At 45.3% G+C, this 16,439-nt stretch overlaps 1 protein-coding gene across 1 annotated transcript in view; it reads left to right on the plus strand.

Moving 5' to 3' along the window:
* Positions 1-7,291: 7,291 nt before the first annotated feature.
* The window catches only part of VWA5B2 (von Willebrand factor A domain containing 5B2), a 58,321-nt gene continuing 49,173 nt past the window's right edge, over positions 7,292-16,439 (plus strand). Inside the window, exon 1 of the mRNA XM_042458565.1 lies at positions 7,292-7,627. The gene's annotated coding sequence lies outside the window, so the exon portion shown is untranslated. The remainder of the gene's footprint in view (positions 7,628-16,439) is intronic.

Consider the following 16,439-nt stretch of genomic DNA (forward strand, 5'->3'; position numbering starts at 1 on the left):
GAAGTGAGGCAAACGTAAAAAACCCGCTCTTTCCTGACACTAGTATTTTGGCAGCTCTTTTGAAAAGAATCAATTCCAAAGTGTGTTCAACAAATGGGAATGACACACCATTCTGGAGGGGAGGGACTAATGGCAGAGGGGGGGGGGTTACTATCCTTCCTCAGTTTTTGGTAGCTCTAGCATCCCCCCCCCCCCAGCTCTCAGCGCTGCCTTTGTGCTTCTGGTCTGACCTTTGGGCGCATGATTATACATATATATTAATTCACTGATTTTGCAACTACTTGCAATCGGTGAGGCAAGCAGTTGTAAAAGCAATTAATCGAATCTTCTACCAATTTTTTAAAAATACAGTTCCTAAGCTGGGCTGCCGCTGACGTCGCTGATGATACGCAGATGATTGACATGCATTTTGAAGCGGCGCAAACTAGTGGGTATGACTATCGTGCCAAAAAAGAAGCGATTATAAGTGGATAATGAAAAGGTCTGCTTTCATAGTGGGAACAACAGACCTTTTCAAATCGATTCACTGACACGGAGCAAAGGCGAATCGCAAACCAAATTTAACGTAAGTGGGCATGAGTCCTAGGAGAAGCCACAAATGTCCTTTTTCTTATTCGGTGACAGATGTGTACCTCAGGGTTGCTCCCCAGCAATGCTAATCCCAGGTGAAATATAAGCATCTTCATGAAGCCTCTGGGAGAGGTCATCTGGAGCTCTGGGGCAGAGCGTCTTCAGTATGCTGATGATACCCATCTCTTATTTCTGTTTACAACTGATGCCAAGGAGCCAGTGGTAGTACTGAGTCGTTCTCTGGATGCAATAGACTAGATGCAGATGAATAGACACTGCCCACCGCCCCAAATAAGAATTCACCTTTCCATGACATCTTTTTTCAGTCCCAAACTTCTGGCGTTGCAGCAGCCTAAACCTTAAATGGAGCATTTAGAAATAATGCTTAAGCATCCAAAGAAAAGGCACAGTTACGAAGGGAAGGTGGATGCAGCGAGCCTAAGAGCTCTAGGTGTGAACCATTGTCAGTGTCTTCTCTGCAGTGCTACACATTTGAGGACCAAAGAAAACAATCATTATTTTTAGTAACCATTAATTAAGTAAACCAGAATTATTATTAGTACAGTGGACCCTTGTTATCTGCTGGGGTTTGGTTCCAAGATCCCCTGCGTATAACAAAATCCGTGGATGCTCAAGTCCCATTAAATATAATGACAGAGAAAAATGGAAAATTAAGGTTTGATATTTGGAATTTATACTTTTTTTGAAGATTTTCAAACTGTGTAATTGGTTGACTGGCCGAACCCAAAGGATGGTCAGCCATGGCTCCTTTTCATCCTGGAGAGAAGTGACCATAGGAGTGTCCAGTGGGGCTCTGTCCTGGGCCCAGTGCTATTCAACATCTTTATCAATGACTTGGATGAAAGAATTGGGGGAATACTTATCAAATTTGCAGATGACACCAAATTAGGGGGAATAGCTAATACTCCAGAGGACAGGATCAAGATTCAAAATGACCTGAATAGACTAGAAAGCTGGGCCAAAGCTAACAAAATGAAATTCAACACGGAGAAATGTAAGGTATTGCACTTAGGGCAGAAAAATGAAATGCACAGATATAGTATTATGGGGGACACCTGGCTGAATGAAACTACGTGTGAAAGGGATTTGGGAGTCCAAGTAGACGATAAGTTGAACATGAGTCAACAGTGTGATGCAGCAGCTAACAAGGCCAATGCGATCCTAGGCTGCATCAATAGAAGTATAGTGTCTAGATCAAGAGAAGTAATAGTGCCACTGTATTCTGCTCTGGTCAGGCCCCACCTGGAAGAATATTGTGTCCAGTTCTGGGCCCCACAATTCAAAAAGGACATTGAGAAACTGGAGCCATGTGTCCAAAGGAGGGTGACAAAAATGGTGAAGGGTCTGGAAACCATGAAGCTCTATGAGGAGAGACTTAGGGAGCTGGGGATGTTTAGCCTGGAGAAGAGAAGGTTAAGAGGTGATATGATAGCCCTGTTTAAATATTTGAAAGGGTGTCACATTGAGGAGGGAGCAAGCTTGTTTTCTGCTGCTCCAGAGAACAGAATCCGGAACAATGGATGCAAGCTACAGGAAAAGAGATTCCAGCTCAACATTAGGAAGAACTTCCTGAGAGTAAGGGCTGTTCGACAGTGGAATGCACTCCTTCCTCGGAGTGTAGTGGAGTCTCCTTCCTTGGAGGTCTTTAAACAGAGGCTGGATGGCCATCTATCAATGGGGATGCTTTGATCTGGATTTCCTGCATGGCAGAAGCAGGGGGTTGGACTGGATCAGGGCCCTTGCGGTCTCTTCCAACTCTACGATTCTATGATTCTATTCTATGATTCTATGTGAATGCTTGAATCCGTGTATAAGAAGGGCTGACTGTACCCATTCTTTTGGGAAGCTGTTTCTCTCTGGGTATAGCCATTTTCACCTAGGCTATTCCACCAAAAAGGTCTTTTCTTTTCTTTTAATGGCATCATTTGCTGAGAGTGTGTAGTTGGGGCAAATTTTCCCCTCTCTGATTTTCCCCCCTTAGCATTATAGTCCAAAAATGCCATTTCACTAATGCACAAGATGCGTTGTGATATTGTAACACTAAAAATATGTTTTTATAAGTTTAGAGTGGGAAAAGCAGAGAAGAAGAGGATGAAAGAACACCCTTAATTTTACCTTTCTCATCATTCATCTTGAGGTAAGCAAGTAAGGAAAGCAGAACTTCAACCGGCATTATTGTTGTTATTATTAGTGTTTATTTATATAGCGCTGTAAGTTTTGCATGGCACTTTACAGAGTCATCAGAAAACAGTCTAAAACCACAAAATACAAACATAGCAAGTAACCCCAAGGATGATGGATTTGGCTCAGTGAGCAGGGAAACCCTAAAGAAGGGGCCAAACTGCTGGTAGAGCTCAGAAGGAGAATGGAAAGGAGCTGCAGTTGCCAGGAATAAAGAGTCGGCCCTTTTCATTATGAATAAGATAGTAGTATTTTCAGTTGTGCATTTAAGAGTGAACAAAGGGGTAATGATCCTTCCTCCCATCCTCACTCCTCATTCCTTAAGGAGTTTATCACACAAAAGAGCTCAGGAGTTTATCTCATGAATATCCCGGAAAAATCACGCAATTACGCAAATCGTTTTCACATGACATTGCACAAAACTCACCATTAAAGTGGTCACAAAGAAGCACTAACACACATCTCTTTACTTTTGGGATTTCAGCGACAATGCATTTCCGATATCACCTTATTTGCACAATTGCGTGTGATAATCATTTGCGCAATTACTCGCCATTTTTGCTTTATTTGCAGGATGCTTTAACTGTGCTTTAATCTCTCTTTAATGCCGAAATTAGCCCTAGTATGATAAACTCGTAAGCCTGCTCTGCATGCGATATTTCCTGCATCCAGGTTGAATAAGTATGGCGATAGTAGGCAGCCCGTGCCTGACCCCTTTGCCTATTCTGTTTCTCCATCTTCTTGTCCTGAGTACAAGTTACACATCAGGATAATCAAATGTAGTGGCATTCCCATTCCAGCAAGAGCAACCCATAGCCTTTTGTGATCTATGTAGCCAAAGGCTTTGTTGTAATCAATAGACCATATGAAGATTTTCTTCTGAAATTCTCTGGCATGCTCCATTATCTATCACAGTGATGGCAAACCTATGGCACGTGTGCCAGAGGTGGCACTCAGAGCACTCTCTTTGGGCACACATGCTGTTGCCCTAGCACAAAGTTAGCTAGAGATTCTTACTAGAAAGCCAGAGGGACGTGGCACTTTGCAATAAATAAGTGGGGTCTGGGTTGCAGTTTGGGCACTCAGTCTGTAAAAGGTTCACCATCACTGATCTATCATATGTTTGCAATGTGATCCCTAGTGCCTCCTCCTTTCCAGAATCCAGTCTTTTCCAACTTATGGAGACCAACATCCCGACAGTAAGAGCTCTTTGATGCTGGAATGCACTGCCTTGGAGTATAGTGGGGTCTCCTGCTTTAGAGGTTTTTAAACAAAGGCTGGATGGCCATCTCTCAATGGGGATGCTTTGATTGCATATTCCTGCATGGTACAGGGCTGGAAATTGGAATGGACTCAAAAGACCAGGGTTCAAATCCCCACTCAGCCATGGAAACCCACTGGCAGGCCTTGTGTTACCACACCCTGCAAACCCTGCATTACTTTGGCGTACAAACATTGTATTATATTTTGTTATAATAGCAGTTACAGAGAAGCCAGAAAGCATGAACCTGGAACGGTCATGATGACCTTTAAGTGAAGTTCTGATGACTGGTCACATAGACCTGGGGCAGGTGTAAAAGACCCCTGTAACCTCATGGCTATGAATATTGCTGCTTCCCAACCCCCTGCCATGCGCATTTCTTCTTCAAGGTCACAGACAAAGAGGTCGGTCAACCCTAAAGCAGTAAGCCAATCTTTCTGCCAGCCCTCATGGTCTTTTCCCATGCCCATCCTATCCCAAACTGCCTGGGGTTGTTCTGACCTCATCACTGCTTGATTAAATCAATGTCACTGCTATCAGCCAAAAATATTCCTATTGCAACTCTGAAGTTCAAATCGTCAACCAGATGGAAATCCCATTCATAGAATCATAGAGTTGGAAGAGCTCACAAGGGCCCTGATCCAGTCCAACCCCCTTCTGCCATGCAGGAACTCTCAAAGCATCCCCGAAAGATGGCCATCCAGCTTCTGTTTAAAGACTTCCAAGAAGGGAGACTACCATTTTAATATGTTGAGGTGGAATCTCTTTTCCTGTAGATTGTGTCCTATTCTCTGGAGCAGCAGAAAATAAGCTTGCTCCCTCCTCAGTATGACATCCCTTCAAATACTTAAACAGGGCTCTCATATCACCTCTTAATCTTCTCTTCTCTAGGCTAAACATACCCAGCTGCCTAAGTCTCTCCTTATAGGGCTTCATTGTTTCCAGACCTTTCACCATTTTAGTCTCCCTCCAGTTTGAAACCAGACAGACACTCTGTCAGATTCAAACTTGGCCCCTTTGGGACGCTGTCTGTGCCACATAGAAAGCAGCCTGAGTCCCATTCAACTCTCAGCTTTGTCCTAGATTGGAGCCTGGCTTCTGGAACTGGTAAGCATTGCTCATTGCAATCCTTTAATTTGCTATCCAAACCCTCCTTTTATAGCTTAGTTTGTGCGTGTGTAAGAGCTTCGTGTGAATGTTGACATCCCTCTAGTTGTTCAAATAATAAAACTGAGTTGTTCTTAGTATTCTGGAGTTCTAGTTTTTTGGAACATAGGCTTGCGTTTCGGCTAGCATTGCCCTGGCCCTCTTGCTGCTCCCTATGGAGCTAAAATAATTTCTCCGTTGAATACAATGAGTCGGTAGCCCTCTTGGGACCCCTTGCAATTTAGGTAGCACTTGGGTAAATCACACTGTCTCATCCTCAGAGGAAAACAAGCGTATGCCAAGAAAACCCTGTGACAGGTTGGACTTAGAGTCAGCATAAGTCAGAAACTATTTGAAAGCAGACAGTAAGAACAAAAGGATGTACTATGAAACATGACTGGTGTGAACAAAGGTGAGGTGCTGTCCCTATTCTGTCCTTGTTTCTGGGGTCCCGTTCACAGAATACAGTTATAGTACTTTGGTATGACCCTGGCTGCCCTGGTTGCGTCCTGTGAGTTTGCAGTTCGGTGAGCCGATAGAGTTCTCTGGCAGAGAGTTCTAGGTCTCTCTTCCCCTGAACTACAAATCCCAAGATGCAGCAGGATGGAAACATGCAGGTAAAATGGAATTATAGCACTGTAATTGTGAATCCAGTGGTGCGTACCTTATCATCAGCCCAATTGGGGGAAATAAGGATGCTTCTCCTGCATTATGCATTTTACAGTAAAGTCATGGTTTTACCAAAAAGGTGAGCGATTTCCATGTGGGCATCTGAGATGTCCAGCACTGAAGACCCTTCCTTCCATCAGCTGCGGTTCACAGATATGGGTCTATCCTTGGATTTTGCCATGCTTTCTTATGAGCAGATGAAGCCCACCGAAGCCATCCCAGTGGCAGCAGTCACAAGGGCTTTCTTCCCAGAGGGCTTTAAAAGAGGACAAGAGGAGGTATTTGGGAGCAGAGTATTGAATTATGTCTCTTTTCCATACTTAGCTCCTGATGCAGACGTCAGAAAACAGAAAGGTTCCTGGAGCAACCCGAGGTAAGAAAGAAGAGGAGGGAGGTTGAGTGCCCTTCTTTTCTATGCTTGGCCCTTAAAAGGAGGCTGGGCTATTTGCAACCACCCCATCGGCTTTTTTCATACTCCCCTGACCAGCGTTTTTGGGCCAAAAAGAAAAGAGAGCATGAAAGCCTCTAGAGGTGCAAATGCACTGTAGGAATAATGCCGTTTGACGCCACTTTAACTAATGTGGCTCCATCCTACAGGATCTTGGGATTTGTAGTTTTATGAGGCACCAACACTCTTTGGCAGAGAAGACTAAAGGCTTTGTAAAACTACAGATCCCAGGATTCCATAGGAAGGTGCTACAGCACTTAAAGTGACATCAAATAGCATTATTTCTTCAACGTAGGTGCATCCTAGGGCTGACAGTTCACCTCTTAAATGAGTTGTAGTGGCACGGTTAACATCAAATCATGTCTGTTTTTCAAACCACAAGTGGGACTTTCTGTTTGTTTGTTTTGCATACTACTTTTTCGCCTGCATGGCTTCAGCAGCCATCCTCAATGCAGGTGGGCTGCTTCAGGACGGGAGTCGTGGAGGTCCCTCCTTTGCAGGGGCACCGTTAAATCAATGTCAACTTGACGTCAGATAACCACAACATGCAACAACAAGTCCCAGGTTTATATACAGCCATGGCAGTCAATGTGGAATCGTAGCACTGGAGCTATGTAGTGTGAAAGGGCCTCTGACATTTGCAGTGAGAATAAATGATATGTTTCTGGAAAGATCCAGACACAGGATTTGCCGTCTTTTGACGCAGGATTTAGGGTCTCTTGTTGGTCTGCAATTTGGAAGGGTTTATTTTGATTTTGATTTCCGCAGACTACGCCCAGCGCCTTGTTTCACTCGAGATGCCTAGTTTTCTGGGGCTTTCTTCCTGTTCCTGAACTCTCTCTGACTGCCAGCCTCCATCATCCTGAAAGGAAGCAAGACTGGACTTGCTGAGCGAACAGGCTCCCTTCCCTTCCTTCCTTTCTTTGCCTGGCACTGTCAGATTTCCCGAGGCAGCCTGGCCCTTTAATAATAAGGCCAGCCTGGGAGTTGCTCAGTGCCTTGACTTCAGAGATGTAGCTGCTCTGGCTCCAGGACCAGCACCGCTGAGGAGGAAGCCAGGAGTAGAAAGAGAGAGTCTGCAGCAGCAGCAGCAGCAGCAGAGAGAGAGAAGATGTGTGCAAGCCATCATCACTCAGGAAAACAGGGCATCTGCCAATTTGCCTCTTTTTGGAAGGGAAAAGAAGAAGAGCAGCTGAGAGGTTGAAAAAAACAGGCTCCAGGTTAGTCTTGATGCAAGGAAGAAGAACCCATCCAGGAATGTGCTGATATCTTTTCCTCCTGTGAATTCCTCCTGAACTGGTTAAGACTGCAGAGCGTGTGTCATTTCCCAGGTAAGCCAGTTCTGTTGGGTAACTTACTACGGGCAGCAAACGGGTGGGTGGGAGCTGGGCTGTTTTAGGCACCGCAGCTGTATGGGACGGTGGCTCTTTTGGGGTGATGGAATAATTTGGGTTGGGTCGAAGGTGCCTGGCTGGTCCCCGACTAAGGAGCAAGTTTAGCCTGCTAGGATTGCCCCTCCTGTCTTTCAAGAAAGCCATCCTTTGCTTCCTTGCAAAGTGGATCTCCCTAATGCATCCGAATGACCAAGGAGAGACCCACATTGCAAACGTGACCCACATTTTTGTGAATAGGGAGGAAAGCAAAGCAGAACACAGCATGCCGAGCCTTTCAGCTGCGTTGGCAAGGGTTCCTGCTGCTGCTGCTGCTGCTGCAGCATCACAGGCAGACCTGCACTTTATATATTGAATATGTGCCATATTAATTATTTACTGGAACTTCTCATAATGTATTAAGAAATGCTCCTGACTCTCTTTGGTTCAAAAGTCCTTAACAGGAAGAGCATGGGGCTGACTTTGGCCAAAAAAAGGGAAAGAGTGCTGGGATCTAAAGCAGCTGAGTTTGAGGTTTAGGAGGATGGAGAGCATTCCCAATACATGGTTTATTAGGCTGAACTTTGCATATGGTCAGAGGCTTTGGAGCTTGAGTAAAAGCAAGAAAGGCTAAGTGGCCTTTGACCCAACTGTCCAAGGAGACAGGCAAAGGAAGTCTTACCTTCATGTCTCACTCTCAAGCTGAGAGTATTACACACCTAAAGCCCCCCCCAAATTACTACAAGGCGACTGGTTTTGGTTGGAGGATCCTAAATCCTTACAATTCAAATGCCCTTTTCCTGACATCTGGGAACAGAAAGAAAGTCTAGGGAAGGAGAGTATAATCTCAGCAGGAGGCTTGGTCTTAATGCTAGCTGGTCTTTTATCAATGTATGTGTCACTGGGTCCAATATTGTGTTTCTCCCTTTTAAAGCTCCAGTTCTGGACATATATGTCCAGTTCTGGACAGTTGGAGAGTGTAAGTGTTGTGTCAGCATCACCAAAAGTTGTGGGAAGGAGGGCAAATGGAAGGAGCGGGGCTTAGTGGAAGAAGGGCAGTCTCAGGGCAGCGAGTGAAGTGTGTCAAATAATCCCTAGTTAGAGTCATGTCCTTATCTCACAGTCCTGGAAAGAAAAATCCCATGAGTTTGTTTTGTGGGCTTATGGTTCCTGTCGCCACTCCGTTTCCAGCTGGCTGCCCAGAAGGTGAGCTAAATCGCTGGAGCGTCAGCTGTAACCACTTGCAGCATCATTGCAAGTACTTGAGAGCGTCTTGGTTTTGGCTGAAGGTACCCACCTCTCCTTCTCTCCCTCTCTTGGCTTTTGCATTCCTGGTTGGTTGGGAAGTGGTTTATAAAGCCACCATTTCATGGGAGCCTAAGGACTTTATCACACGGGGGAAATTGGGGATTGAAAAGGACATTATCCCATGAAAATTGTATGGTCGCATTGAAGATTTTCACGCAATATCATGATTAAAGATTAGAGCAGGTAATAATCATCAACAAATCATTCAAGGAAATCCCATGAATGATTTGTTGCCGGTTATTACCTGGTTATTGCCAGGTTAAGTCCTCCTTAATTGCGATGTGTGTGAAAATCTTCAAAGCGATCGTTCGATTTTCATGGCATACTGTCCGAAGAAAAGTGCTTTGGTAGAATTCTGCTTCAGAAATAAGCTGGAGCGAACCTGGATATTCAGGCATCTGTTAGCAAGTATCTTGATGACAATGGAGCGATTCGTAGGAGCCAGCATGGGTTTGCCAAGAACAAAGCCTGCCCACTTAACCTTATATCTTTTTTGGATTGAGTCATTAGATTAGTAGATGGTGAGAATGCTGTCGGCAAAACATTTGATAAGATCTCCCTTGATATTTTTATTAGCAAACTGTCTGAATATGGAATAGCTGAAAACCACCAGACGGCTTGATAAATGGTTGGAAAATCGGGTTCAGATAGTTGTCATTGGTGGCTGTGGTTCAAACTGGAAGGAGGTCTCCAATGGAGCATCGCAGGGTTCTGTCCTGGTCCTACAACTCTTCAGTATTTTTAATCAGTGATTTAGGTGATAAATTGGAGGGAATCCTATTCAGATTTGGAGAGGATACAGAACTAAGAAGGGTTGCTAACACACTGGAAGATAGGAAGAGAACTGATAAACTAGAAAAGTGGGCTGAAGTTAACAAAATGAAATTCAACAGAAACAAATGCAAAATTCTACAGAAATCTACAGCTGCAGAAATCAATGCACAGGTATAGGATGGGGGTACTTGGCCCAGCAGTACTACATTAGTAAAGGACCTTGGGATGACTGTGGATCAGAAATTGAACAGTGTGATGCTGCAGCAAGGAAGGCATTTACCTTACATACTCGACTATGGCGGGTTACACACCGCCAGAAAGTACGCGCAGAGCGCGTACTAGGGTTAGGAAGGGGCGATGCTTCTGCACCCCCTAACCCTAGTACTCGCTCCACGTGTACCAAATGGCAGGGGCCGTTCCACACGGCCGCCGCCATGATTACGTCACAACCGCGCCGCCTCCACACGAGGTGGCGCAGTTGTGACGTATTGAAGCTGCACATAGTGCGCCTTTTCTCCGGCCCCGGAAGGAGCGCAATTTCCACGCTCCTTCCTCGAAGCATCTGGGAGATGCGCGGTTCGGCCGCTGTGGCTCCTGGATGCTGCAAGTGGCGGCAGCAGGAAAGCGCTGCAACCCGGCGGTTTGTAACCCACCTATAAATCAACCTCATGTATAAGTCGAGGGCAGGTTTTGGGGCCAAAATAATGGATTTTGATATGACCCATGGATAATTCAAGGGTAAAACTTAGGGGCATGCAACAAAGGATGTAAAGGATGAAGCAAAGGAAAACAATGCCAACAAACTTACAACATTTCAGGAGGCATAACTGTTTGTGCTCATCCTAAAGATTGGCTGGATGAGAGAGTAGAGGGAATCCATGCTTCCTTTTGGTGCTCCCAGGATGGATCAAGCTTTTACCACTCTATTCAGAGAAAGGGGATGGTTCCTTTTATATATACAGTGCGCCCATGTCATTTGCGGGTGCACCTTACACAGCTTTCAGCATATGCTGAAAGCTGCACTGGGAAAAGGGGCGACATGCCCCATAAGAGATAATGATGTGTGCACCTGTGGTGCGCACGCACTGCTGCACCACTGCATGCATGAGCCTCATTCATTTAAATAGGACTCGAGCATACTTGGAATTCCCCTTATGCGGGTGTGTGTGTGTCCAAAACAGATCCCCCCGCCTAAGGGAAGGGCGCACTGTATATATGAGTTAATGTACAGTACTTATGTTGACCCGTGGATAAGTCAACCCAGGTGTTTTTTTTTGGGGGGGGGGGGGCTAAATTTTTAAACTAAAATGTATAGACTTATACATGAGTATATACAGTAATATACCCATCCTTCCATATTTGTGGCTTTGACTCATGTGGATTTGATTGTTCACTGATTTTATTAATATGTTCTCCCTAGGAATCTTTAGGGCCTCCAGCTCAACTCTGTGGTCAATTGAACCAAAAGTGGCATTGGAGGACCTAGAGAGGATGCTCCACTAGGCATTTGTAGCTTCCTGCAGCGCAATTCTGTGGTCAATGTCTGGTAGACGTTGACCATAGAGTTGCCCTGGAGGACCTAGAGATTCCTAGAGAGGGGTTCTCCCAGGTAAAAGTGAAATAGTGTTTTTGTTATTTGTGGTTTTTCCACATTCACGGGGGTCTTGTGCCCCTAGCCCCAACGAAGTGTAGTTAGAAGGATTGCCATGCAGACCTCACTTGAAGCAGACTTGATTTCTGTTGTGCCAAAGGACAGAACTAGGACCAATAGGTGCAAATGCAGGGAAGCAGATTTCTACTGAAGGTTAGGAGAGTCTTCTGAACTGAAAGAGCTCATTCTGTGCATGATACAAATGGCTTTAGCATGTGTAGGTGCTCCTTCGTTTCAGGCATTTAAGCAGAGGCTCAATGGCCACGGATACCGTAGTGCCGTCCTGCAGTGTGGAGCCAACCCAGAACTGTGGGTTCGACTGGATGGCCTCCTTGGTTCCCTGGAACTCTGCCATTTGTTCTCCTGTTTTGGAGGAACAAGTCTACTCTGAACGCTGAAACCTCACTCTTTTGGCACTTGCTCACAACTCTGCTCACAGAACCCACTGAAGTTAGTGGGCTTTTTGCTGGTGCATCTCAGATTTGTAAGGGATAGAAAGTTGGTTGTTATTTTTTAAAAACTGGATCTAAATTGTGAATTGGAACCACATTTCACAGTAACTTCACACAGTCATGAATCTACGGAATACACAACGTGGGGCTTAAAGGCAGACTTGCTTGTTGGGAGTCAGTGCCACATCGAGGAACTCTGTGTGATTTCTTTCACAAACACATAGAGAAATTGTGTTTCCATCCTGAATTTTATTTATTTAATTAATTTTTAAATAAATAAATATTTTTATTAATAAAAAAACAAAAACAAGCAAAACAAACAAACCATAGACAACATACAACAAAGACTTTCACACAACATCGATCCCTGTAATTCCTTTCTCTATGTTGGTACTGTTACTCCAGCCTTTATCACAATACATTGGAAAGGTATCATTCTCAACACTAACAATATTCCGACACCAAAGTGATATTCTGGCTGTCTTCTATAATATATAACTGTATTTATTTGTGACTTCTAATGCTCTTCAGTAATTCTACTAACTTCTAAATCTGGGATCTATAATCGTCGGCTGTTTAGCATCAAAATTCTATTCTTCTTAGTTATTATTTACTTTCCTCCTTTGATTCTTTCTAAACTTTAACTATTTAAATCCTGTCATGAAAATTGTGTGTCTTTTGTTTGAAAGAAAAAGGGCTGATGGGAATCCCACAGATATGTCTTTGGCTTCGGGGGTCTAATTTAAGAACTCAGGGATTGCTTTGTTAAAGCAGATGAAGATCTAATCAGTCCCACAGTCCATGACCAATATGGATGCTTCTTCTGAGCACTTAGAAGTGGGGCATGAAGGTGTCTGTCTTCCCATACTTTGTCTCCAACATCTGCTATACTGCCTTTGAACATGGAAGCTCTGCCTATTAATGCTAATAACTCCTGATGGAAATACGCGTCTGGCATAGATTTCATAATCTTTTGAACCCACCGAAGTCATTGTCCCACAACACAACCTGTGCTAATGAATTCCGGACATTAATTATACCTTGTGTAATGACTCTCTCTCTGACATTGGGATGTTGATGAGTCTTGAGTACCGTAAAGGAGAGAACTGGCAAAATGGGAGATTGGGAATAGAGAGAAACAACGATCACTTCTTTTGTCTAAACTGCACGCTAACGGAGAAGGTTTTCCACGAACAAAATGGCTTTTGAGTAGGGTATATCCTCCTCTGAATCTTGCATGGTATTGCATGCTCTCCAGCCATCCCAATTTTGCGAGGACATTTCTGATTAATCCACTATCGTCCCACTTTTTGAGCTGCTTCTAAAACGCTCCAGTTTCTTGTTCCTCCTCCCATTTTCCTTCTTTGTCTTCAGCTTCAGCTGCTACAGACTGAGAGCTTTATGGGATGAAAAAGAAAACCGAGTGGGAGAGTATTGGCTTCCTTGGTGCCTCTCTGCATGCCATCATTCACTTCCATTCTCTTCCTGAGGAAGACTATAGTAAAAGTGTGTCTTTTGTCTCACTGGGAAAATCCGTTCAACAAAAGGTACCATATTTCTTCGTGTACAAGTTGACCTCATGTATAAATCAAGGGAAGGTTTTAGGGTCCAAATCCTGGGTTTTGATTTGACCCATGGATAAATCAAGGGTAAAACTTAGGGGGCTATAAGGAAGGATGGAAAGACCACTTCCGTCCCTCCTTCTCCTTCTCTGGGACTCTCCCAACCGATTCCCAGGCCCTGAAGGAGAGGTGTTAACATTGGATGGAGAAAGGAAGCAAGTGGATTTAAATGGAGAGTCGTTTCCATAGGAAGCAGGTCTTGCAAAATGGAGCAGAGAGAGAAGCAAGAGTTTTTAAATGGGCAGTTTTTCCAATAGGAAGCAAAGGCTTGCGAAATGGACTGGAGAGGGAAGGAACTGGTGTTCAATGGACATTGAGGCATCAGGCTTGCTTTCTTTAGGACCTTTCTAAGCACTACTAATGTATTGACCCTTATATAAGTCTACCCACATTTTTAGGGTCAATTTTGGGGCATAAATTTCTCAACTTATAGTTGAGTTTATATGGTATGCTTTTACGGCCGTATCCCTTGAGAAGGAGAAGTGTTATAACAGCATGCGGAGAGGCACAGAGAAAGCCGGTACTCCCACTCCGTTTTGGATTTCATTTCTCATGTGATAAGGCTTTGAGTTCAAACTGCAAAGTAGTTTGCACCCAGTTAATTTTGGGTGCGGGGGAGATAACGCTGAACCCTTTGCTAGAACCTACAACAGCCTTCTGTGACACTTTTAATAGTCACTTCTCAGACAAAATCTCTCATATTAGAGCCGACTCGGATGCCGGCTTTGAAACTGAGTCATTAGGAGAGGTATCCAGCGTCTCCACCTAAACTGTTATTCTGGATCAGTTTGAGTTGGTGAGTACCGAGGATGTGGACAAGATCCTCGGAAGTGTTCGGAAAACGACCTGCTCTCTTGATCCCTGCCCCTCGTGGTTAGCGGCCCAGGGGGGACCGGTGGTAACGACATTGTTACGCCGGATAATTAACACCTCTCTCAGGGAAGGGCGATTTCCATCGGATCTTAAATTGGCCATTGTAAGACCGATCCTAAAGAAGCCCTCCCTTGACCCCCTGGTACATAATAATTATCGGCCTGTTTCACTGCTACCATTCTTGGGGAAGGTGATCGAGAGAGCGGTTGCAATCCAGCTTCAGGCGGTCTTGGATGAAACGGATTATCTGGACCCATTTCAAACTGGCTTCCGGGCGGGTCACGGGGTTGAGACGGCCATGGTCGCCTTGGTCGATGATCTCCGTCTGGGCATCGACAGGGGAAGCGTGTCCCTGTTGGTGCTCTTGGACATCTCAGCGGCTTTCGATACCATAGACCATGGTATCCTTCTGGGACGCCTGGCTGAGGTGGGGATTGGGGGCACTGTGCTTCAGTGGTTCCGTTCCTACCTCTCTGGGAGGTCCCAGATGGTGCAGCTGGGGGACGTGTGCTCCAGCGAGCGGGCCCTTAAAACCGGGGTCCCTCAAGGAGCCATTCTGTCCCCCATGCTATTTAACATTTACATGAAACCGCTGGGAGAGATCATCCGGAGACATGGGGCGCGGGGTTATCAGTACGCTGATGACACCCAAATTATTTTCTCTATGTCTCCGACTGATGCAGTGACTGGGGATGGCGTCTCTCCTCTCGTGGCCTGTCTGGAGTCAGTAATGGGCTGGATGAGGGAAAACCGACTCAAACTTAATCCAGAGAAAACGGAGGTACTAGTGATAGGTCCCCCTGGTCCAGGAATGGCGGTGGTTCCACCTGTCCTGAATGGGGTCACGCTCCCTGTGAAGGATTCCGTGCGCAGTCTGGGGGTGCTTCTTGACTCGTCCCTTCACCTGACTGCTCAGGTGAATGCGACGGTCAAGAGTACCTGTTATCAGCTTCGGCTGATTCGCCAGCTGCGCCCATATCTGGCCCAGAGGGACCTTGAAACTGTTGTACACGCTCTGGTAACTTCGAGATTGGATTTCTGCAACGCACTCTACATGGGGCAACCCTTATACCACACTCGGAAGCTGCAAGTAGTGCAGAACATGGCAGCACGGCTGGTCACTGGCGTTTCCAGGACCAGCCATATAACACCGGTGCTTAAAGATCTCCATTGGCTGCCTATTCGCTTCCGAGCTCAATATAAGGCGTTGGTCATCACCTATAAAGCCCTAAATGGCTTGGGCCCAGGATTCCTGAAGGACCGTCTCTCCCCGTACATTCCGCCTCGCACCCTCAGAACATCTGGGCAGCAACTCCTGAAGGTGCCTGGGGCAAGGTTGGCCGCTACGGCCAGAAGATCCTTTTCCACAGCTGCCCCAGCCCTTTGGAACACGCTGCCCATAGAGCTCCGCTCATCCACCACCCTGGCCCAATTTAGGAAGGGACTCAAAACCTTCCTATTTAATCAGGCATTCCCCGACTAAACATCCTATGGGCCTCCCTCCTCACTCGTGGCCGTGAGGTTGGGCTAAGGGGTTTTTATTGTTTTTATGAAGAGATGATGTTGTTTTTAATCTGTTTTATATTGTATTTGCTGCACTGAGGTGCATTTGTAAGCCGCCCTGATCTATTTGGAAGGGCGGGGTATAAATAAAATTTTATTATTATTATTATTATAAAAAGATGACTTGCTCTCTCGACGCTTGCCTGTCTTGGCTGGCTGTCCAGTGGAGTGATGCCTTTAGGTTACTGTTAAAGAACATAATCAATGCATCCTTTAGGGAAGGCTACTTTCCATCTTGCCTTAAGCAGGCAGTGGTTAAACCACTTCTAAAGAAGACTACCCTTGACCCCCTGAACAGAAATAATTATAGGCCTGTTTCATTGTTACCATTTTTGGGAAAGGTAATTGAAAGAGCAGTCGCCATTCAACTCCAAGCAATCTTGGATGAAACGGATTATCTAGATCCATTTCAAACTGGTTTTAGGGCAAGCTACGGAGTTGAGACGGTCTTGGTCGCCTTAGTCGACGATCTCCGTCTGGGCACCGACAGGGGAAGTGTGACTCTGCTGCTGCTCTTGGACCTCTCAGCA

The sequence above is a fragment of the Sceloporus undulatus genome, chromosome 3 (genome assembly GCF_019175285.1).
Source record: "Sceloporus undulatus isolate JIND9_A2432 ecotype Alabama chromosome 3, SceUnd_v1.1, whole genome shotgun sequence".
Taxonomy (NCBI): Eukaryota; Metazoa; Chordata; class Lepidosauria; order Squamata; family Phrynosomatidae; genus Sceloporus; species Sceloporus undulatus.